The 25,968-nt window shown below is 43.6% G+C and overlaps 1 protein-coding gene across 4 annotated transcripts in view; it reads right to left on the minus strand.

The window, feature by feature from the left end:
• Window positions 1-25,968, minus strand: part of ASTN2 (astrotactin 2) — an 895,599-nt gene that overhangs the window by 402,411 nt on the left and 467,220 nt on the right. The gene's annotated exons all lie outside the window — the stretch shown is intronic.

The following is a 25,968-nucleotide window of genomic DNA, read 5'->3' on the forward strand; positions in this document are numbered from 1 at the left end:
CACTGTAAAATTCTTTATTATGTGTCTTGATCTTGTTCACCATCATCAGAAGCCCATCATGCAGAGGTTGTCACCCCTTCACATCTGGAGCTCAGAGGGAAGAGGACGTATTTGTGTCACCCAGGGCTGAGCGGCAGGGCCAAGAGCCATGCCTGCCTTCGGCAGCTGCCCTATTCTCGCCCGTCCCCTTGCCATGACAAAATGGCACCTCCTAAAGCAAAGAACTCTGTGGAAATCTTTAATGTCCATTGGCTAATTTAATCCTTTCCACTGCCCTTCAAGGGAGATCCTGGGATCCCTATTCTATAGATGAGTACACCATGGTCCTGTAAAAAGAAATCACCAGTCCAATGTCATAAAACCAGGTTGTGACATAGGGGGGCTTCAGCTTCACATTGGCCCTGCATAAAGGCTCTGGATGCTACCTTAGGTGTTTCTGTGCTCAAATTCACACAGGTGGAGCCTGGAATTAGGGAGCAGCTCCACAATCTCTTCCCCCAAAGTCTGGGATGTTCTTTGCAAACTTTTTTCTCAAGGAGGCCCCATGCTGCCAAACTTCCAAACTGCCCTCTCCTGCCCTGGGAAGCATTCTCTCTGCAGACATGTCAATGCCATTGTCACAAGGGGAACATCTGGGCTGATACCTTCAAAAGTCTGCAGCAGCCTTAGACTTGCTAGAAGGCCAAGGATTCCCTGTAGCTGTGACCAACCTCTTCTTGGGGAAAAGGCTTTTGACCACTAGACCAGCATGTCGACTCAAGCTTTAGAAGATGATTTTTCACCATACTCTTCAGAGGGTCACCTTATTTCTACACACTAGAGTTTCATACTGTTACCTCCCCCCACTATCGATGGGCCACCACCAATGAAAAGAGCTGGTGAAACTCCCTGGACATCACTTTAGGGCATCTGAGGTTGGAAGTTGGGAGGGAGGAGGGGAAGTTGACTGAGTAGCTGTTTTATACAAATCATCTCAAAAATATCCAATCACAGCCCTGCAAGGTAGGTACGGCATTACTATCCCCATTTCATAGATGAGGAAATTAAATTTAGAAAGGTTTAAATGACTTGCCCAAGACATGTGATAAGTGATAGAAGCAAGGTTTGAATCCAGGTCTTTTGTTTTTCTGACATCAAAAACCTGTAGCCTTTTTGGCTGTACCACATGACCTCTGATGCTAAGAAAACATAGATTTGGCCCCCATCTGTCTCACCTCCACTCTCACCTTTCTCATTGATCCAAGATTTCTCACTACCTTGGGAAATGCCATTGTTCCAGCCATGTGGGCAACAAAAGTGCTAATTTCTCTAGGAAGGTATTTCCCTGGCCATGTTTTGCTTAAGGGACAAGGATGTCAATTTTGGACTCCTGTGTGTTGCAAAGATCCCAGTGATGACCATATTCTTGCCACCCACAGAGTCTTTGCACATGCTGTTCCCTCTGTCTGAAATGCTTTTCCCTCACCGCTTTCTCTCTTTAAACCTGCTCACCATTTAGATCTCAGATCTACTGTGACTTTCTCAGGAAGCTGCCCAGAACCCATGTTGAGGTCAGCCCCCTCCCATCCCAATGAACCCTCAGAGCATTGCACTACTTTACTCTCTGGCACATAGCTCAGTTTCCAAGTATTGATTAATTGGTGAGTTATTGGGTTTATGCCAGCCTCTTCCACTAGACCATAAGCTCTAAGAGGGCAGAGAGCACATTTACTTGGATCACTACTGAGTCCTCAATTCCAATCACAGAGCTTGGAACATAGTAGATGCTCAATGAGCATTTCTAAATGAATGCATGGATGCATTAAAGTATAGGATGCTAAAATGCCTGGGTCTGGAGACAACAGAATTTCCTAACTTGTGCTTTAAAGAGGCATAGCTTTCTCTTTGTGGCTAGTTAGAAATACAGAATTTCCGGCTCCATCCCAGACCTTTCTGAATCAGAATCTGCATTTTAACACGATCCTCAGATGATTCCTATGCATATTAATGACTGATCAGCGCTGCAAAGGAGAAAGGAAGGTAGAAGGGAAGGCTGTGGTAGCCCAAGGTAATAAATCAGTTAATTGGTTCACCAATTAATTTGGTAAAATTATCTGAGCACCAACTATGTGCCTAGTACTACATTGGGCCCTGTGACTCTGGCGTGAACACAGTAGATATGATGCCTGCCTTTAGAGAACACCTTACACCTGCCTGGATGAGCAAGGCATCTAGAGCTACCAAAGCAGAGGGAGGAGATGCTTATCGATCTAGGGGCAGGAGGGCTTCCTGCAGGTGGTGACTGGGAGTGGTGGGTAGAGGGGGCAACCTCATACTCAGTGGAGCTTCTTGTCACATGTCACCAGGCTAGAGGCTGACAGATGGCTTGGGAGGTTCTTGCAATAATCCAGGCTAGACATGCAAGCTGGTCTTTATTCCCCTGTAGAGTCTCTCCTCCACTCTCTCCTGTAAGCCTTTCTACAAAACCTGTGAATCAAGTAATGGCCTAATCCCATGACCTCTCTCTCCCATGAGAGCCTCCCTTGTTCTTTTCTTATTTACACTCTGCCTCCAAATGTCAATTTCCCACCTTCTTCTTGACTCCCTCTATGTTTTCTTCCCCCTTCCACCAATGCTTTTCCTAGCATTCCTCTGATATATCCATTATGTGGACTATAATGTAGCTGTTAGAAATTATGTTTACAAAGACTGTGTGATAACACGGAACACACTTAGGTTATAACAGGAAGTAGGGTGAAAAATCATATAGGCATATCATTACAAGTCTTATAAAAATAAAAACACTATGTATCGTTAAAAAAAAAAAGCAAAACTCGAGAAGTATCAACCAATATTTACATTTGCATGGGGACTTAAAAATACTTATTTAAATTATCTCTATTTTCCATTTTTTTGTGACTTGGGAATGTCTTTTATAAAACAAATGAATAAATAAATACCACAAATTAAAAACTGCTGCCATTTATTTACTATGCCATTTTGGGCAAGTTTGTTAATTTCCCTGAGCCTCAGTTTTCTCATCTCTAAAACGGGGCCAAGAATTGTGCTCCCCACACAGGGTGTTTTAAGATAGTGCTCATTGAGCCTGGCAGGACAAAAAAGACTAAAACCATAGCAGTATCATTGTTGTGATCAGTTCACAGCTTAACTGTTCAGTGCAGGTTGGGATCAAAGAACAGGACAAGTCTGATGACATAGGGACAGAGGTTGGAGACAGGAGGTCACTATTTGGGAGTCCTGAACTTTGGAATTAATTTTACTCCTAATTGGCTGTATGACCTGGGTAAGTCCTGTACCATCTCTGGGCTTCTGTTTCCCCAAATGTTCAAGAGGAACACAGCCTCCATGATCAACAGAACTTCCTGTTACAGGTCAAAAAGATACTACCTCAATTTCCCTGGAATTCACACCATGAATGCTTTAACAATCCTAAAAATTCTATTGGGCAGATACTGCAACCTCTTTCAAATGTCTCTTAGCCCTCTGAGGTATGCTGACCTATGAATAAAGGTCCGTCTCTGTTAAGGTCAGGAGGCCTCATACTTGCTTTCAAAGAGCTACAAGGCCCCTCCTCCCCTGCTAACCACAGAGCAGTTTTTAGAGTTGCTTAGATTCTGTCCATTGTTTTTTAAAAATGCCACATTAAATTAACACAACATTGTAAATCAACTATACTTAAATAAAATTTTTTTAAAAAAGATCATGAAAAAGATATCCCATGCTCTTGGATTGGAAGAATTAATATTGTTAAAGTGGCCATACTACACAAAGCAATATACAGATTTAATGCAATCCCTATCAAATTACCCATGACATTTGTCACAGAACCTAGAACAGATAATCCTTAAATTTGTACGGAACCTTAAAAGATCTAGAATTGCCAAAGCAATCTTGAGGAAAAAGAACAAAGCAGGAGGCATAACCCTCCCAGACATCAGACAATACTACAAAGCTACTGTAATCAAAACAGCATGGTACTGGCACAAAAACAGACACATGGATCAATGCAACAGAATAGAGAGGCCAGAAATAAACCCACACACCTACAGTCAATTAATCTTCAACAAAGGAGGCAAGAATATACAATGGAGAAAAGACAGTCTCTTCAGCAAGTAGTGTTGAGAATGTTGAACAGCTGCACACAAGTCAATGAAGTTAGAATACACACTCATACCATACACACACACACACACACACACACACACACACACACAAACACACACACACACAAACTCAAAATGGCTTAAAGATGTAAATATAAGACATGATATTATAAAAATCCTAGAAGAGAACACAGGCAAAACATTCTTTGACATAAATCATACCAATGTTTTCTTAGGTCAGTCTCCCAAGGCAATAGAAATAAAAGCAAAAATAAACAAATGGGACCTAATCAAACTTATAAGCTTTTGCAGAGCAAAGGAAACCATAAACAAAACGAAAAGACAACCAACAGACTGGGGAAAAATATTTGCAAATTATGCTACTAAGAAGGGCTTAATTTCCAAAATATACAAACAGCTCATACAACTCAATAACAGAAAAACAAGCAACCCAATCAAAAAATGGGCAAAAGATCTAGATGGACATTTCTCCAAAGAGGACATACAGATGGCCAACAGGCCCATGAAAAGATGCTCAACATTGTTAATTATTAGAGAAATGCAAATCAAAACCACAATGAGGTATCACCTCACACTAGTCAGAATGGTCATCATTAAAACGTCTACAAATAACAAATGCTGGAGAGGGTGTGGAGAAAAGGGAACCTGCCTACACTACTGGTGGGAATGTAAACTGGTTCAGCCACTATGGAAAACAGTATGGAGGATCCTCAAAAAACTAAAAATAGAGTTGCCATATGATCCAGCAATCCTACTCCTCTACTCCTGGGTATGTGTCTAGACAAAACTATAATTCAAAAAGATACATGCACCTCTATGTTCACAGCAGCATTATTCACAATAGCCAAGACATGGAAACAACCTAAATGTCCATCAACAGATAAATGGATAAAGAAGATGTGGTACACACACACACACACACACACACACACACACACACACACAATGGAATATTATTCAGCCATAAAAAAGAATGAAATAATGCCATATGCAGCAACATGGATGGACCTAGAGATTTATCATGCTAGGCAAGGTAAGTCAGACAGAGAAAGACAAATACCATATGATATCAATTATATGTGGAATCTAAAATACAACACAAATGAACATATCTACAAAACAGAAACAGACTCACAGATATAGAGAACAGACTTGTGGTTGCCAAGGGGGAGGGGAGGTGGGGAGGGAAGGATTGGGAGTTTGGGATTAGCAGATGTAAACTATTGTATATAGAATGGATAAACAACAAGGTCCCACTGTATACAGGGAACTATATTCAACATCCTGTGATAAACCATAATAGAAAAGAACATGAAAAAAAAATATATATATATATAACTGAATCACTTTGCCGTACATCAGAAATTAACACAACATTGTAAATCAACTATACTTCAATAAAATTAAAAAACAAATCATAAAAAAAATGCCATGTTGATATGTTAGGAATTAGGGTGGGCAGTCCCCAGTTCTCGGCTGTCAAGCACACACCGCCTTGCTCTTTGCAATTCAGTCCTTAAAACCGATAAGTCTCGTTTCAAATACTGCCTCCTATTTCTCCCAACACTGTACAGTGAAGGTGGGGGGTTGGATCAGATTCTTCTCTAAAAAAGGCTTTGAGCTCCAATAGTCTCCTCCTCGCAAGGACAGCAGCAGTTTCAGTAGATGAAGGAGGACCTTTCTCCTGAGCACATGGCTCTGACCCAGAAGTAGCCCCTCTCCCCAAACCCCAGCCCCCCACCCAAGTCGACACGTCACGTTCAGAGGAGTCAGACCAGCTGACTCTGCTCTACACGAAAGCTTTAAACAATCTGGTGGCATAAAAGCCAAAGAGCTGTTCTCCAGCTCCTCCTATAAGAGGAAGATTAACTGGGAATAATTTAAAGAGGAGAACGCAAACGAGGAAGACTGAAAGGTAAAAAGAAAGGGAAGAACGGGAACAATCAACTTTCAGGATCCCTTACAAAATCCTGGGTCAACATCCTACTGGTCTCTTGCAAGCCCTGTTCATGCTCATGACGTCTGCTTACCTTAGCAGCTTAAACGAAAATGCTTCACTATGTCCTGTGCACTATGTTAAGCTCTTGAGCATGCATGGCCTCATTTCACCCTCAACTAGAATGTCAGCTCCATGTGGACAGCGGTGGGTTATGTGGCATGTTTGCTGTTGCACCCCCATTTTTTAGGACAACACCAAGGCCCCTTGTATGTGTTCATTAAGTATTTGGTGATACAATGAATGATGACTCTCTGAGGCTACTAGGATTACTACCTCCATTCTACAAAGCATAAATTGGAGTTCCTGGAGATTAAGTTACTTGTCTAAGGTCATGCAGCTGATAGGAAGTAGACCCAGGATTCAGGTCTGTCTGACCTCAAAGCCTGCTTTGTTTCAGACCCTGTGCCCATCAACCATGCCTACCCACCTCTACCTCCCTATTTAAGGCTCCTTCCTCTTTCATGTGACTGCTCCAGGGCCACCTCCTTCTGGAAGTCCTCCTTGATCACTTCTTTGGAAGGTAGGACTCCCCTAGGAGTGACATAGCCCACAGCCCTCCTACCCTTTCCCAAGTCTAAAGCCACCTTCCCCAGAAGGCCCCGTATTATTACCCTGAGCAGTGTCTGAGTACTTGATACCTGGTATTGTTACCGTTTGGAAAGTGTGTGCCCATAGCAAGTTATAAGCTTCTGAAGGAAGTCTCTGTATATGATTTATTTTATGTATTGCAAGAATGCCTGATTCATAATGGGTTTTTAATCAATTTATGTTCAGTAATGACTAGTTTAAGCGTTGGAATCATAGTGTCAGGGGAGCAATTTGGCGTTGCCTATCGAAATTTAAAATATCTTTTCTTTTATCATATAATTCCAACTTAAAAATCCTCAAACATAGTCATTAAAATTCATGCATGAGGCTGTTCATTGTAGCATTGTTTATATTAGCAAAAACAACAACAATAACTTAAAGGCCTATTACTGGTGGATGGTTAGCTCATGATACATCTGTACTATGGAATATTAATCAGCTATGAAAAGGAATATTGTAGATTTGGGTGAACTGACATAGAGTCATCTTTAAACCATTGTATTAAGTAGAAAAAAGAAAGTTTCAGGAAAAATATATAGTTAAAACTTCCCTATATAAACGCATGTCAACCATTCTAGAATCTGCACTTCAATTTGCTAAGCAGTGGTGGGTACTTTTGGAGTAGGATGTAAGTTTGACGAGTGAACATTTCTGCTTTTTTCCTCTGAAAATGCGTCTTAAATTTTTTTTTGGTGACCTAAAACAACAGATGCATAGGACATGAAGCCTGGCAGAGGCAGTGCAGGATGGGGCTTAGGCTCACTGAGTATTTATCATCTGCCAGAGACGGGCTGAGGTCTTTGCCTGTATTCCTCACTTACGCCTCATAACAAACCCTCAGAGGTAAAGGATCAGCAGTACCACTTTATAGGACATTAAAGTCTAAAGTTCAGACTCAAACACAGCCTGTCTAAATCTCAGGCTCATCCTCTTCAAGAGCTTAACACCAAGACTCTAATCAAAGTCCGTTTTGTGGATGGAGACGTGGAGCCCTCTGCGGTTTCACCCAGCTGGAGGTCGGTCAGCAGCCAGGAAGCTCCCTCCTGTACTGTGTCTCCCTCTCGTTGCTTCTCTCATCTGGAGGTCATCACCCCAGCCAGCCAAGTTGCTCTTTAAGGGCAAGGGCAAGGGCAAGGGCAAGGGCAAGGGCAAGGGCTTTGCGTTTTGTTTCTCTGTCCCCAGGTCTGAGCTGATCATACTTCCACAATGAGATAGTCACTCCTCGAGGGTCCAAGTCAGCACTTACATGGCTTCGTTTGCTCTTTTGTCTTTAGAGATGGAGTTGAGTTGTCTTTGCAAAGCAGACTTCCAAGGAGGGAAGAGTGGTACCATCTGCATTTTTTTCAGAAGAGGTGAGTGAGCAGGAAGGAGCTGTAGGAAACAGTTCCTGTTTGGTGATTAGACCCAACATTCATTGATCAGGTTCGGCAGAGACATCCACAGCTTTCGTTCCTGGGGATGGTGATCGCGTCAGGGTCTTTGATGTCTGGCTGGTCTGCACTGGGGATGGGCCATCTCAGAAGGAGTGAGAAGGCGGGAAATAACAATTCAAATTAGAATCCTTAAATCTCAGACTTGGGAGGAAGCTTAGCAGAGGTGATTCAATCCAACTTCTGACCCTTGTGAGGGAATCTCCCTGATTCTTCCCTGCAGAGTGACCACCAGGCCCTGCTCCAGTGACGGGGAGCTCACTACCTCACAGAGCAGTGTGCTCCATTGTTGAACAGGTCTCACTAGGAGAAGGCACTTGCTGGCGGTGCTGAGACTTGCTTCCCCTGAACCCTCATCCGCAGGGCTCTGAGGTAAAGAGACCAGAATCTTCGGCCCTGCCTAGTGTATGACTCAGGATAAGGCACTGAAGGTACTTAGGAGGCCTGAGAGATTCCTTAGAATCTAATCCCTCATTTCACAGATGGGAAGAATGAAGTCCAGAGAGTGGACATTTTATTAAAATCCAAGTCTCTTGACCCTCAGTTCAATGCTAGAAGAATACACCCACTCTGCTTCTTAATATAAAAAGAAATAAGGACTCATTCCCTCAGTCCCAATTACCAAAATATCAGACACTTCTTTTTAAGTACTCTGCTCAGAGCTACAGCCCCTACTGAATCATCACCACCACCATCATCATGGTAATAGTGATTATACACTGAGTGTCTACTATGTACTTAGGCAGTCCATCCAGTGTTTTACATTGAGCGGCTGCTTCTTAAGAACCTTGTGGAGAGGGGCAAGGAATCTCCCACTATCAGAAGGAATGGCCACCTATCATGACAGTTGTCTTTCAAGTAGCTTCTTAACGAAGAAAAGATGTGCTTCTTCCTGCCAGATCTCATCATCTGGGGCTTCTAGTATCAGAGTGGGGCTGCTTTTCCTCTGCCGAAAAGGAAATGCCCGTGTACGTGCACACGCGTGCGTGTGCACGCGTGCACACACACACGTGTTTATACAGGTCCCTGACACACAGATACATAAAAGGGAGCTCGGGGCTGACTCCAGGAACTGCCTTCTCAGGTGGAATTATCTACAGTCCCAGAGCACTTCTTTCAGTTTCTCAAACAGACCCAAACCTGGCCCTGCTGCTCCTATTTTTTTTTTTGCACATATTATAGGTCATGATTAATGATTAAGGAAGACCATGGTTTCTGCTTCCCAGCTTGGATCATATGTATCTCTCCTTCCCTATACCACCCTTTTCCTCCCTCTATACACAAGGATACACACACACACACACCTCCCGCTCACAGACTCAGGCATGAACATTCATATTCAAAAGGGTCCAATGTCCCCTTATCGTCCATAAAGTTGAAACACCCTAGTCTAGAAATAAGGTCCTTTATGATTAAGTCTCATTGCTTCCTTCCAACCTTACTTCCTCCATTTTTTGTCATTCTCCATCCAAAGTGGTCTCCTGTGCACTCCATCTCAGCCCTTTCTCGGACGGTGCCACTGGCTGGAATGCCATCCCCTGTCCAATCGCCAAGGCCCAGTTCAAATACTACAATGTCCATGAAACCAGCAGTGATGTTCCTAGGATTCCTGCTGTAAATAATCTCTCTCTCATCAGAGCTCTTAGGATCATTTTCAAAAATTGCCTCAAAATATATATTGATCCCAACAATTTATGCAGGTGCCTGAACTGCTACCACCCATCCCCCACCCTCCAACATAGAGATTTATTTTTGGTGCACGTTTCCCTTTGGTACCTCCTATAGCCTTGGAAGCTTCATCTGCTCTTACAGGAACCTCTACTTACCTCTCCTTCTTTTTGTTCCCTGTCTTCATGTTATCAGGTCCCATTTCAAAAAACAAGTGCAGTGATTTTGCATTGCTATTATTTTTCATCAGTGTTATAAGAAATGTTTGAGCAACTCTTGTAACAATATGCCTGACTATGTTGATAATAATAAGTTAAATAAGGCATTTGATTATTGATTGCTTCATTTAAATCTTTCACAGAACCGATGAGCTGGCACATTTTTTTTTAAATTTCCATTTTATAGATGAGAAAACCAAGTCTTGGAGAAGTCAAGTCATTCATGCAAGTTAATTCACCCACAGAGTAACAGAGCTGAGATCTGAACCCAGGCATAGCTGACTCCAAAGCCCAAGCTCTGGATCACAGAATAACCCAGAGATATTTATTCACATGCAGTTTACTATATAACGGGGAGACAGCCACGAGACCATTATTTAGAAATAAAACCTGGATTTATAAGAGAGCAGGAAGGAAAGAGGAAACAGTCGGAGCAGGCAGTCTGAGAACAATGAAATGTGGTTTACAAGTTTGGGGTAAACTAATTAATTGTGTTACAGCGAAGAGGTCAGCCTGAACAGTCCATCCTTGGGCAGGCTGCACATGAACACCAAAGCCTCGTTTTATTGTTTGTGGATAGTTCAGAAAACCTTGAGCATTTAGCTGGGAAGTGTAGGTGGCAGGGTGTCTCTGTCCCCTTCCATCAGCTCCTCTGCCTTTGTTAGGCCAGGTCTCCCCTGCTTCCTTCATCAGAACCTCTCCTTAGGGAACAATGCTTCTTACTTCCCCAAAGATTGATTTCTACAGTTAAAGGACACAATGCATGTGGAGCCCTTAGCATGTGTAGCTCTCACATGGTCCTACAGTGATAGATGTAGAGCTGTGTTAAGCCCACAGTCATGGGGCTGTTTATTACCTTTACATTTATTGTTACCAACGGGAAACTGGTGGGTTTTGTTTTCCTGGCTTTTGCCGGTGTTCGGGTTCCTTCTTCAGCAAGCTTCGGTAACTCACTTGCCTACCAGCATGCTCATGAGTATTCATAGAGCGTACTGATTTGGACTGATCGGCTCCATCTATTAGAATTGTCTCGGCCACAATGAATATATAGTTATGACAGAAATCTGTCCCAGACCATCCTCCCTTTGATGCCTGCGGGCTCCCAAGGAACAGTGCCCGGGCTCCAGCTGGTTCAACCCCCTTGTTTATCCAAGTGTTATCTCCCACTCTGATAGAAGCATCTCAAGGTGGGGGTCTTTTCTGAAGCATCTTTAGCCCCTATTTCACGATCACACCTGTGGGAGATGCTTAGGAAGTGTTCTTGGACTGAATGAGTGAGTGATTGAAAATACCATTGTACTGCCCTATTGCTACATACAAAGGACTCTCAGTGCTGACAGCCCCCTGTGGTGTGTTCTCCTTCCCTGGGAAACCACACCAGTTTAGCTTTGGCCATAATTCTCTCCACGTACCCTTTCATGCTTGTGCAACAACCCGCTATATCTCTTCCTTGCTTTCAATTGGCTATAGTTCAGCATTTCCCATGACATTCTACAGCCAGTCTCAGCTTCCCTCCCTATCACTTTCCTAGGTCTCCCAACTGCCTCTCTCTTCCAAATAATGCTAAAACAGCTAGCATTTGCTGAGTACCTACTATGCGGCAGATTTTTTTTTTTTAAAGCTCTTAATTTTTATTTTATTTATATTTATTTTTGGCTGTGTTGGGTCTTCGTTTCTGTGCGAGGGCTTTCTCTAGTTGCGGCAAGCGGGGGCCACTCTTCATTGCGGTGCGCGGGCCTCTCACTATCGCGGCCTCTCTTTGCTGCAGAGCACAAGCTCCAGACGCGCAGGCTCAATAGTTGTGGCTCACGGGCACTGTTGCTCCGCGGCATGTGGGATCTTCCCAGACCAGGGCTCGAACCCGTGTCCCCTGCATTGGCAAGCAGATTCTCAACCGCTGCGCCACCAGGGAAGCCCCCGCGGCAGATGTTTTATATGCAAAACTTCACTGGATCCTTGCAACAGTCCATTAAGTAGGTTTACTTAATAGTAGGTAGTACTATTACTACCTATTTTTCAGATAAGAAAACTGGGGCTCAGAGAAGGGACTTTACAAGCCTAAGAGAAATAACTGAAATGCAAACTCAGCTGTGACTGACACCAAAGTCTAGCAGTCTAACTATCTTCATGTAGAAACACTGATTAATTTTTTTAGCTAGTCAAGGAAAATTGCACATATAGATTTGAATACTAATGGGAAGTCACACACCCCTGAACTCACTTTTACTCACAAATCTTCATGGCAACAACTCTTCCTCTTCTAACCTTATACATATATCCAGTTTCTGCAGAAGCTACTCCAGCTTCCCTTGTGTAAGGCCGAGAGCTGGGTGGGGCTTGGTACAAACTCTATACGACATAAATCATACCCTTGATGACTTTACAAAGGAACAGGGAGATGAGGAAAAAAGAAGAAAAGAGAAAAAAAAAAACTATATCAAAAGAATTGACTACTAGAATACTCTCAGAAACACACAAAAACTTGTGGAGGTTCAACGGAATAAGTTAGGAAAGGTTAAAAAAAAACAAAACAATATTTACTATAAGCCTGACACTGTAGTAAGTGCATTAATAACAATGGTGGCCATTTTAAAGCACCTACTATGTACTATGGGCTTTTCATACGTCTTCCATCATCCTTACAAGAAGCCAGCAAATCCTACCTCTATTCTTAGCCCTATTTTACAAATGAGGAAATGAAGGCACAGAGAGGTGGAGCAAAGTACCTAAGAATACGCAGCCATTAAGTGGCAGAACCAGAATTAGAATTCAAGTATGTCTGGGTCCAAAGGCTGTATTCTTTCTGCTAGACCAACTGCCTGCAATTCTGGCATTTCTCACCTGAACCTCGTTACCTTCCAGTTGGATCCACCATATTATCCGCGTTAACAGGTAAAGAGGAAGGGGCAGAGTTGGAAAGGACCTGGAAACTAGAAGGCTTGTTTGGGAGAAAGAAGGCTTTGTGCAGATGAGATTTGAGCTGGGCCTGAAAGGACTGATAGGATTTAGTGAACAGACACTAGGAAGGCATCCTCAAGAGAAAAGTCTTCATGACCACAGTCAGGGAGAAGTGTGAGCACAACACACAACAGAGAAGAGAAAAGGCTACCGGCCGGTGTGGCTATGGCATTAGGCGGCTGCAAGGGGACACAGCCACAATCCTGTCGAGTCCAGCCAGAACTCTTGACTTTGGCAGATGGTTTGCTTTGAATTAAGGGTGTTGACACTGTGAAGTTGCCTCTGCAAGAATTTAACCCCAAGCAGAGGCACTGGGACTATTTTCAAGGGACCATGGGAAACAAATCCATTTGCTCCAACCGGGAGGCACAATGCTCCCTAGACATTGGCTCTGTGCAGCGTCTTGGAGTGTTTTGTACGAATCTCTCCCAAACCTGGGGAAATAAAGTCCACAGAGCCTGTGAGAGACAAAATGGCACTTGTTCCCCACCGTCTAATCCGAACAGCCCTTTGCTGACTAATTGAATTACTCTGGCCCACAAACTGATAGACAGCTGCTAAAAATGGTTATTGCATTATTAATTCGCTCCAGCAATTTCACATTAAACCTATACTGTTAATAATTTTCCCCCTTCTATTTCTTCCCTCTTAATTAGACTATTTAAAACTTTGAGGGAATAGTCTTCCCATGCTAAATGGAGGCATCGGGCAAATTACATTTTTGATTGAATACTTCTCTGATAGGCCAGCAAATGAGACTGTTGAGTTGTTAATTACTGTCAGAGTTCCACACGATGCCTGCTAATGAGGCAGTCAATCTCAGCTGTCAGTCCCCGAATATTAATGGAGGCCAGTGGGATGTACTGGGAAGGATGCTTGCTGGAGGGCCAGGGTGTCCATTTCGCTGGTCGTACATGAAAGGGTGGTGACTTCCTGCTGCTAGAGCTAATGGAAACTTGTGATGAGTGTACAAAGAGGGAGACAGTAAAACAGAGGTGAGGACAGCCAGAATGGCTTCATGGCACCAGGTGGGCACCGCTGGGACGGCTGGCTTTGTTGGTGTTCAGTAATTATCGCTGCTGGCCTGGCAAGGCCGGCTGTGTGTTTGGAGTTTTGCGGGGGAGCTGCCGGGGATGAGGAAGTAGCCGTTGAGCGGTCAGGAGAAGGTACACATCTCAAGACTGTGATCTGGGCTCAGGATGATCTAGCCTCAGCGCTGAAAGATGCCGGGTTTCATTCAGCAAAACTGGGGGTGACAAAGAGGGGATGTCATCCAAGATTGGGCATCACAGAACTGTATATTTAGTCTGGAACAAAGCAGAAGCTCAGTAGAAGGACAAAGAAGGGAAAGAAATTGGATGTGATTCAATAAAATATTTACTAAGCACTTTGTATGCATGATAAAGACAAGTTCCCTGTGCTAACTCCCAGGGCAGGCATTTTTGGGAAATTATCCTTGACCTTTACTTCTATTTCACAACTGTCCACTCCTCCCTCCCCTCCACTGTGCCACTTCCTAAGGCTCTGGTTCTCCTTCACTAATGCTTCGGGAATTCTTTCTCTTCTTCATCCCCATTTCTCCTTCCCTGGTCCATGGCTTGCTTGGTTACTGCCCCATCTAACTGTTACTGGGTCTGCACTCTCTCACCCTCTCCTGCTGGGACCTCTTGGACCTCATGTCCTGCTCCTCCCCCAGTTTAGGCTGTTCCTCAAACATACCAGCCAGGCTTCCTGACTCCCCTCTGAGCTTTTGTTTCACCCCCTCCGAAACAGGGCATCGACTTGCTGTGGCATCTGGCAAGGGGTCTGGTCAACACATGCTAGTTTCTATCTCCCTGAGCTTCTCTTTCCTAAGCTGCATCACTCCAACTGATGATTAATCTTTACATCCGCCTATACCTCTGATCCTATTCATTTTATGATGACGTAGATATGGGTTGACGATGAGGATGAGGAGGCTGGCCTCTCAAGGCTACAACATCCTGGCAACAGGTGCCGGGGGGTTGATCCCTAAAATGGCAACTCCCCTCCCATCACATGGGAGAAAGCATGAAGGCAAATTCCTAACCTGGGAGAGGCAGTGGGCAAGAAGTTTGTGAATTCATGTAGGCTGATTTCTAGATTTTACTTTGCAACTGTGCGGGGTAATATAGTTAACAGAAAGAGAAAGAATGGAATTTAACTTCTAAAGATAAACTCTTGCCACTTCTCTAATGGAACGGTTGAGGCCACAAATGCTTACTGACAGCTTGCTAGGTACCAGACACTGTTTTACGCATCTAGGATACTATGGATGACAAAACAGGCAAGATCTCTACCTACCAGGAGCTTATATCCTAACTTGGGAGGCAAAGAGAAGATAAGTAAATCCATCCATACATACATACAACGATTTCAGATAATGATAAGGGATATGAAGACCGTATCTCTTATGGCACGAAAGTGATAGTGGACCAGGCATATATCTGGTTGGGCAAAGTTAGGGAAATATCAAGAGGTAGATTTGAGCCAAGATCTCGGCAAAGAGAAGTCAGCTAAATGAATAGTGGTCAGGGGAGAGCATCGTAGGCAGAGGTAACAGCACGCACAAAGGGCCTGAGAAGAAACATAGCTTGCAAGTTGCAGGAACAGAAATAATGCTGGTTTGGCTGAATCATGATAATGAGGGGTGGGAGGTGGATATAGTGCATTTGAGTTGAAAGAGGCCATGGTAATAAGCTTGGATTTGGCACCAAGGTCAATGGGAAGCCTTTTGTAGGATTTAAGCAGTAGAATGACACCATTGGATGCAGGTGCTTTTTTAAAATTTTATATATGTATTTATTTATTTGGTTGTGCCGGGTCTTAGCTGCGGCAGGAGGATTCCTCAGTTGTGGCAGGTGGGCTCCTTAGTTGTGGCATGCAAACTCAGTTGTGGCATGCATGTGGGATCTAGTTCCCTGACCAGGGATCGAACCCGTGCCCCCTGCAGTGGGAGCGTGGAGTCTTATCCACTGCGTCACCAGGGAAAGCCCCCTGGATGCAGGTGCTTTTTAAAGATTCCTGGTGAGCACCTTATAGAGGAAATCCGGTTGGTGGGTGTACAACAACAAAGTACATATGGTCACCGCCTTCTTAGAGTTCTAACGGTGGAGACAGACACACAGCCGGGTGTCTGATTCAAGGTAAGGACAAACAGACTGAAGGTGGACTTCCATGGCTGCTCTTCCTTTCCTCTATAGTCATAGACATTTTGGTTTGGTTTCTGGCTTCCCAGAATAAATATCACATTTCCCAACCTTCCTTGAGGCTGGGTGTGGCCGCTGGGTTCTTTCGTGGCTAACACGATATATGCGGATGTAGCTTACAGCAGCTTCTCCTTGGGAAGCAATTCGTTGTACAATTTGCTTTCTCTACACTGTCTCCATCCAACCGCTCACAGTGTGGATGCAACGGCTGCACTACCATCTTGGAGTCCATGGGGTAAGAGCTGGATCCCAGGGATGGAGGAACAGAAAGCTGGCGGGCGTCTGTATCTCTAAGCACCCCTGGAGTAAAGAGCTACCATTCGGCCCTGTATTCCTCCCTCTGAACTTTTGCCCAAGAGAAATTTACACCTCCGTCTCATGTGGAAGCAGGTTTTTATCTTGGGCCTCTGTTATTGCAGACTAAGAGTTACATGTGCTAATAAAGGGGTGGGGAGAGATTTTTTATGGGCATTCAGAGAGATAGGAGCTAATTCCAGCTCCTTTATAACAAACTGCCCACATTTACTCTGAGCTTCCCTCCTACTTTCTTCTCATTACCTGCTCTCCACTCCTTGCAGCTCAGTGCTTCAGGAGTGGGTAAGACTAGCTGTCTCTGAGACCTCACAATGGTCTTATTCGCGTTTCTTTGCCTACCCTCAGGCCCATTTCAAGCAGACAGGAGAGGAACCAGAGTGAAGGTGAGCACGAGGCAGTCCCTTCCTGCAGAGAAGCCGGCGATTCTGTTTCCTGTTTATGAGACAGGCAGGCCAAGACAAGTCTGACAAGAGCACTTCAACAATTAAACCAGCATTCATTTCACAAGGCAGGAGGAAAGCCTGATGAAAACAGAACCTAGCTAACAGGAGATGGCAACCCTTTGGAAGCTACGACTTATTGGCAAAGATCATTCCTGAATTTTATTTTTAAAAAAGCCAAGGAAAAGTCACCATTGACTAAAATATCACCATTTAAACGCAATAGGTGGAACATACCAATTATGCTGGAATCCACATGAATCTGTGCAAGATGTCAGAAAAGAAAAAAAAATAATACTGAGATGGTCTGCCTGTTCTGGACTGCTCTGTCTTCTAGTTAAATAATGTCTTCAGGCAGGAGTAACAGTCAAAGAATGGAACAGAGGGTACATAGAAAGCACTGCCAATCAACCAATCTGAACATGGCAGGATCCCGGAGCCTTCTGTTTTGTCAAGTGTTAGTCCTTTGTTTTCTGGATCAAGGAGACAGTTGGGGAGTCCTAGCAGAGGGGCTGGGGTCATCAGGGGCACTTGGGGCTCAGGAAGCAGATATTCAAGAACTGGTCCTAATGCATTTCAACATTTTTACAGCAGTCACTGTGTACTGTTACATACCTGCCAAAGATCAGCCCCACTTCCACAAATGAGAAACTATTGCCCCAAAGAGGTGCCTCAATGCCTTGGACCAAAGAAGCCTGGTTTCTTTTCTCAACAGCTGCAGAGATGCCAGTGTTCTGCAAGTTTTCTTCCAAGCCCCATAAAGGGCCCTGGAGTACCCATCAAAAGCAGTGCCAGCTGAAGCTAATACACACAAAACACTTTGCAATTAACAGAGCTGAGTGTGCCATTAAGACAACCTTATGAGGAAGGCAATACCCCCAAGTAAGCCTCAGAGTGCAATGGAGTTAGGCTGGTAAGCACCTAAGTGATGGCCTTGTAAAAAAAAAAAATGGCTTTTGAATTCATTTAGCTCCCTAGGCTGAGGCATGATGCAGACAGATGATGGTCGGTCCATTATTTTCTGTTGACATTTATATGCACCCCTGTATATGGTGACTGTTGGAGAAATAGGTTTGGTTTTCTAGAGTCAGGCTGCTATGCATGAACATTCCAGCTCTTTTCCTGTTCTAGCTGTGCAAACTTGGGGAAGTTACTTAAATTCTCTGAGCTTTTATTTTTCTCATTTATAAAGAAGTTTGGGGGATAATGCTCATCCCGCTAGGTTGTTGTTAAGAGTAATTACAAAAGGTGTCAGTTAATGATAATTCCCTTAGCAGGCTTTAGGCCCGTGCTGGTCGAACATATACTGCTAGATCTCACACTTTAAATAAAACAGGACCTGGACTGAATTCCAAGAAGGGTATCCCACTGTTCACTACACTGGGGAATTAAGGCTGTGAGAGCCCAGGGCTTCAGAGAATGGGTTTTAGAGTTTTGCATACCTGAATTTGAGTCCTGTCCCTGCTGTTTTACAATAGCTGTGTGATCCTGGGCAAGTAACTTAACCTCTCTGAGCCTCATTGTCTTCATTTTTTTTTTTTTTTAATAAATTTATTTATTTATATTTGGCTGTGTTGGGTCTTCATTGCTGCGCTCGGGCTTTCTTAGTTGTGGCGAGCGGGGGCTACTCTCCATTGCGGTTCATGGGCCTCTCATTTTGGTGGCTTCTCTTTGTTTTGGAGCACAGGCTGTAGGCTCACGGGCTTCAGTAGTTGTGGCTCGTGGGCTCTAGAGAGCAGGCTCAGTAGGTGTGGTGCACGGGCTTAGTTGCTCCGCGGCATGTGGGACCTTCCCGGACCAGGGTTTGAACCCGTGCACGCTGCACTGGCAGGCGGATTCCTAACCACTGCACCACCAGGTAAGTCCCTGTCTTCATCTTTAATATAGAAATAAACACTGCCTAGCTCATAGGATTGTTGTAAGAATTAAATAATGTAACGTGTGGGCCTAGCAAATAGAAGACACTCAGTAAATGTGAGCTTTTTAAGAGATATCCATCACTCCAGAAGCATGTTCCTCCTTGGGTCACAGCTAGATTTTGGGATGAGCCAGGAAAAGAACAAAGCTTCTCCTCCCACAATCTAGAGTACCATCTTGTCCTCAGGGAAAACAGGATTCAAATTCCATTTCCACCCTTTACTGGCTGGTGACATTGGCACTAATATTACCTGTCATTTCATTGTCATCATGTGCAAGATAAGGAAGCAATTCTTCCTCTATGTGGGGATATACATGTCCCACCTTATTGTTTTGAGCATTAATTAGCTTATATATTTATTTAATGCTTATTTATACTTATCATGTTCCAGAAGCTATCTTCACACTTTACAATTGTGACTCATTAAAGTTAATCTTCATATCAACCCTTTCAGGTAAGTACTATTATTATCCCCATTTTACAGATGAGAAACCAAGAAAGAGACATTGAGTAACCTGCCCAAGACCACATCTTAGTGAGTGGCAGACTTGGGGATATTCTGGCTTTGGGGTTGAGGCTCCTAATCACCGAGCTGCGGGCCACCACCATCACTGCTGCCACCACCATCACGACTGCACTCACCAGCACAACCACGCTTCTCCTGTGCTGAGCAGGCACCAAGCACTTTCACGCACGGCCTCATTTTATTCTCACCACAACCCTTATGGGATGCGTTAAGGGACCTGCCCAAAGTCACTGAGTTAGCGAGTGCCAGTGCTTACAATTGATTCAAGTCTCTCTGGCCCCAAAGCCCACGCTCCTAGGCACTTTACAAAACTGTTGAAACTGGGAATGCACCCAGCACATCACCAGGCACATATCTGACAGTCTCCAGAAGGCATTTCTCTCTTCCAGGAATTTCCAAGCTGTAAAGGTTGGATTTTCTGACAGCCCTTGAGCACTTTGATATCCATCTTTTCACCCTGTCTGATTTGAAGGGTGAATCTCGGATAACAAATGAACCCACACACGTCTCCACCTTGCTCTCATTGAGCACAGCTCTGTCCAAGGCCTGGCACCTTGTTTATGTCTTTGGAAAGAAGACTGATCAGCAAAGGTAGGTGGTCGAGCACTGCCTGTCTCCTTAGGGGCTGGACAAAGCATTGGATGTGAGGACACAGGTCTAAGACACTAGGGACCAGAACATAAGAGAAGGTGTGAATAGCCCATCATTGTTTGGATCATGTGTGTCTGATATCTAATTTGGTTTAATTTTACAGGCCTAGTATTTCACAGGAGAATGTTGGGCTCAGATGATTCTACGACAGTGACCTTGTTTCCCTCTCTGTCCATCTTCCAGATGAGCCAGAATAATGGTTCTAGAATGGAAATCCAGTAATGCTCTCTCTTCCTTAAAATCCTTCCATGGCTCTCAAGTGTTCTCAGGAAAAAGACAGGACCCCTGAATATAATCTATGAGGTTCTTCATGGTTGGTCCCTGGACCAACCACTGTCTCCTCACTTGGTCTTCCCCATCCTCCCTCACCCTCTGCCATCAGCCTTCATGCAGTAATCCAGAACACCTTGCCTTTCCCAGAATGTCTAGGTAATGTTTTCCCTTTGCTTTCTCCTGTCCCCAACTTTTCCTTCGGATATCAGCTGGGGACTCCACTTTTCTCTGGGAAGCCAGCCTGGATGATTCAAATCTGTCCATCCTCTAATCTCTCATTTATGAGAACTATCTATTATCTTTCCAACAAGGCCAGGGACTGGGTAGAGTTTTCCACCCTGTAAGTCAGTGACGCAATGGGTGAGCCCTTCATAAATATTTATTCATTGAATAAATACAAAAACAAGCATTTCCCAGGATTAACAACTACGTTTGTTTTTGGAGGCTGGGTAGAAGGAAACATATTTAAGGTTTAAGACAAGGTAAAGGTGCAAATGGAATTGAAATTTAAAGACAAATTAACAAGTGTGGTTCTCTGATTCCTAGTTGATCCTGGTACTATAGTTCATTTGTTTTATAAAGATTTGTTATTTTTTACTGAACCGTCAAGCTACATGATAGGCTCAGCTGCAAAGAGAAATATATCTTTTCTGCCCTCAGAAAGCTCACAGTCTAATGGGGGAGGCAGATACACCAAAACAAAGTTCACAAAATATATTTTGGCTGTTTGAGCCTGTACCAAGCCAATTTTTGGCACAAATCGTTTCTAATTTTCTTAGCAATCTACGAGACAAGCATTTATCCCACTTTTACAGATGAGGAAACTGAAGTGCAAGGAGATTTGCATAACTCAGGTTACTTAATTTAGGTAACTTCCCTTTGTTCAGTCATGCAATGCAGTGATAGATATACAAACTGGCTATCCTTAACATCTGTGCTCTCTTGCCATATTCCCTTAATTCATACTCCATTCTGCTGTAAAACACTTGAACAGCACTTTGTACATTTGCCATCATTTGTAGGCATATTACCTGATTTCAGTCTCACAAAGTACTCTTTCCGAGGCAGACAAGGATGCTATCGCAATCCTCCATTTACAGATAGGAAATCTGAGACCCTGAGAGTCTGGATGACAACCTCCTAAGTCACATATTAATGCAAACAGGTACAGAATACAGGTTTCTAGGTGGTGAGGCATATTCTTTGTCACTTGACAAATACAACCTCCAAAACCGTGCCCCTTCAACCCCAGACACGTGACTCCATTTGTCCACAAGAAACACTGACATTTCTTTCTCATGGTAGATCAATGGCACTGCCCTATGGCTGGATGATGGCATGTTACAGGCCCCAGGGGTCCTTACGAATCCCCCATGTCCCCAAGAAATGCTTACATTAAGTTCGCTTTCAGGCCTTTACCCATTGCTCCTCCCCTCAGCTGATACATGAAAGGGCTCTGGAGACCATGGCCAGCTCTTGGCCCCATTTGAGGACATCACATTGGTCCAAACCACAGCACATTATCTGGGTCTCAATATTTTATCACAATATTGTTCTTCAGATTGATAGCAATTCATTACTATAAGTACACAGGGGGATAATTCCAGAGAAGAATTGATCATCTCTCTGAGATATTTCTTGCTATTAAAAAAGAAAAAGAAGAACATTACCAGGAAGGGATTCTCTCTGCCCTTCATTGTTTCTCGAAGTTTTATTTCCTTAATTCAATTCAACAAGCATTTACTTTTTTTTTTTTTTTTAATTGCTGTGTGCCCAGCAGTGTTAAGATTTGAAGAACAAAGATAAACATGATTGGAACCCTTCCTCTTAGGTTACCCACTCTATTAAAAAAAGAGAGATGTGTGAAAAAGTAGTTCTAACTCAGAAAGATTGGATAGCACATCAGTAAAAAGCTTCGCCTTTGCTGGAGGCTACTCACGAGTTCCAATCCCAGTTCTGCCACTTAATTGGCAAAACATCTTTGGGCCAGGGACTTAACCTCATAGGGTCTTGATTTTAGTACCAGCATCAATGCCTTATTTAAGGATGACAGGAGATACTATATAGACAATCCTGCATAGTAGCTAGCACATAGTAAATGCTCAATAAAAATAATTGCTTTATTATTATTATTTTCTTACTTTCTGGCCTTTCGCAGGACTGTCAACTCCTTGAGGACAGGGATTGTATGTTTTTCTTCTTTGTAACTTCTCTATTCCTTATATCTAGCAAAAGGCTCATCACACACTTGACTCTCAATAAAAAACAGAAATAAAAATAAATTAGCCAAATATATTTTAGTCATACGGACAGAAATGAAATTATTCCTGTTATTCTTTTGTATTTTTTTCAAATTGACTAAATTAAAAAAAAAAAGTCAGTGAAAGCCTCCTGTGTGTGGAGGGCTGGAGAGAGAGACAAATAAAACACCATCTCTGCTCTCATAAATCTCATAACTTCATGGTGCCAGGGTGAAGGGACAAAATAAGAAAAACAGGATTTATTCTTCTTAAAGATTCGGATGGAAAATGATAGCACATGGAAGAAAACTGAAGCCACTAGTGTGGGATTTGGAAGCCTTGGTTATAGTTTAGCACTGTATCCCTTTGCCCTTTCAGGACTTTGCAGTCCCTTTATTGGGGAATTATGATAATCTAGGATACTGAGATTCTGGTCTGGCTTTTTTTTTGAAGTTTTTATTCTGGAATAATTTAGAGAAGGGTTGCAAAGACAGTACAGAGAATTCCTGTATACCCTTCACCCAGCTCCCCCTAATGTTAACATCTTATATAAGATAATCTCATATATATACATATATGAATATATACAGAGATTTATTATAAAGAATTGGCTCATGTGATTACAGAGGCTGGCAAGTCCTAAATCTGCACAGCCAATGGCCCAGTTTGAATTGCAAGGCTGGAGGTTGTCTTTGAACCAGGAAGAGCTGATCCCCAGTTCAAAGGCCATCAGGCAGGATATATGTATATGTATAACTGAATCACTTTGCTGTACACCTAAAACTAACACAACATTGTAAATCAACTATACTCCAATATAAAATAAAATATGAAATTAAAAAGAAAAAGAAAAAACAAAGGCTATCAGGCAGGAGAATTTCCTTACTTGGGGAGACTTGTTCCATTCAGGCCTTCAACAGATTGAATGCGGCCCACCCACATTTAGGAGAGCAATCAGCTTTACTTAGTCCACTGACGTGAATGTTAATCTCATCCAAAAACACACTCATAGAAACACCCAGAATAATGTTTGACCAAATATCTGGGCACCCCATGGCCCAGTTAAGTTGAGACATAAAATCATGTACATTTATCAAAACTAAGAAATTAACATTGAAACAATACTGTTAACAGACGACAGACTTTATTTGAAAGCTGATTACCTTTTCATTAGAATAACCTCTAGGCATATCAAATGGCATCTGAGTTAAGCTCCCAAGTTGGGACTGCTGGACTGTGCCGCCAAAACAAAGCAAGATATTCAGCCACCCAACACAGACAGAGGAGTAGAAGGAACACTAGCCCAGTAGACTTAATACTTGGTTCCAATCCTGGCTTTGCTACTAAAAGGCTGTAGGTTCCGTGCACACTGCAGCACCTTTCTGATTCTTCATTAAAGAAATCTAACTAGATAAGTCAAAAGTCCCATCAGGCTCTAAGAGTCTAGAGAAATTTAGGGAGGAGAACACACCACCTGCAGACGCGCAGCACCTGCACACACACGCGCATGCGCACACGCAAATGACCCAATGCGGTCCCACTGCTCTGAGGTTCCTTCCTGATCCGGTGGAGTGTGCCAGCTTGGAGTACAATGACTACCACTCAGGCCCTCAGCCCTCAGTGCTGGTAAGTTCAGTCTGCGCCTTGGCCCTTTTCCGGTCACAGCTAACCATCCTCTCCGTTCAACTTGAACTCCATCTGAACCCATCTCTCTAATCTCCCAAGACAGAGCCTCCTGTAGGATTTGCCCCTCTTCTCTGATTTTTGACCTCCAACCTCCCTTTGAAGTCAGTGGCTTCTCATCCACCTGACAGCTTTCATGAATTCCTTTGCCCTGGACCCCTTGGATGCTAGACCCAGATAGCCCCTAGGGTCCAGGATACTGGCCCTGCACTGCTTTCAGCTTCAAACTGCTTATTTTAGGAATGTGTGCCTGCAATAAATGCCCTGCCTTTCTTGCACAAGCTGAGACGCTGATTTACTGCCCAGAGGCACGTGTGCAAACACACACACTCTGCCCATCAGGGACAGCTTGTGAGGGCTCCCCTTGAGCAGGGCTCCTTTCTGCACCAAAGAAGCTAGACAGAGACAAGGGGTGTGACATTTAGAGAACATTTCCAGGTGCCTCGCAGAGAGAAGCAATGAGAGGTCAAGTTCAGCCCAACACAAACGAGGACTCAGGGACCAGCCAGGTGGCTTAGCTCAGAGGCAACAACTGCAGGAGACCAGAGGTGGCTGGTGCACTTGACCTGTAATTGCCGAAGAGGCAGTGGTAATTCAAAGTCTCTATATTCGTTAACTCTCCTCTTCATTGTCCCACACCCTCACCTGGATGGATACGCACTACAGGAGCATCAGCCCATTTCCATAGGGGAGTTGAGGGCCAGAACTATAACTAATGATGTTCTTGAGTTTCTTAACTGTCTTAAATCTCCACCTACTGTGTGCCAGGTCCAGCTGCCAATAGGTACAAACTGGGGAGAAAAAGCTAAATCAGCCATGATCCTAAACATCAAGGACCTCACAGCTTAGAGGGCAGGGCAAGCGGAAAAGGTACATAATAAATTATGCATAAATGTTGAGCCTGAGGAGGGAAGGGAAAGACTGAAGGGGGACAGACCTCATGGGACGTGGGGGTTAGGGTCCACGCTCTCCAGGGCCAAGGCTAGGAGTAAAGAGATGCCCATTCCTGCCGCCACCACCTTCAGTTCTGGGCAAACCTACACAACTGGGCCCCTCATCGGCCTGTTTATGTGAGGGTTTACAGTTCAACCCGCACTGCTAGAGAAGCCTGATTCAAATGTGCTAAGACTGGATTCTGGTGATGGTTATACAATTCTGTAAATTTACCAGAAGTTGCTGAAATGTACACTTAAAATGGGTGAGTATTATGGTATGTAATTTATATCTCAGAAAAGCTCTTTAAAAAGGCAAATCCATCTTCTGGATACACTTGTGACTGTGTAGTTCTGTAGATCAAGCTCATCAGTGCTTCCTTAATTTGTTCAAGATAAAATCCATTCCTCTGGCCTGCCATTCCCAACACAAACACTACAGCAGAAAGGCTTAGCTCTGTATGACGCCTTTTGCTTTAAATGCACTGGCCTTGCACATGGCCGTGTATGTTCCATTTCATCCAGTGTATTCCATGCCTTTCCGTCCTATTTCATCCCATGTCATCCCATCCCACAAGATTCTGTTTGTTTTGTTTTGTTTTAAGCACTCTCTTTAGCAATGCATAGCTCTATGACAGGTGTTAAGGATAAAGAAATGAAGAAAACAAATTTCTGCCCTCACAGAATTCACAGACTCACCTGTTCATTGTGAAGACCGATATAAAACAGACAAATAGAACCATAACAGTGAATTTGTGCAGTGCTTACTATGTGCTGG

The sequence above is a fragment of the Balaenoptera ricei genome, chromosome 6 (assembly GCF_028023285.1).
Source record: "Balaenoptera ricei isolate mBalRic1 chromosome 6, mBalRic1.hap2, whole genome shotgun sequence".
Taxonomy (NCBI): Eukaryota; Metazoa; Chordata; class Mammalia; order Artiodactyla; family Balaenopteridae; genus Balaenoptera; species Balaenoptera ricei.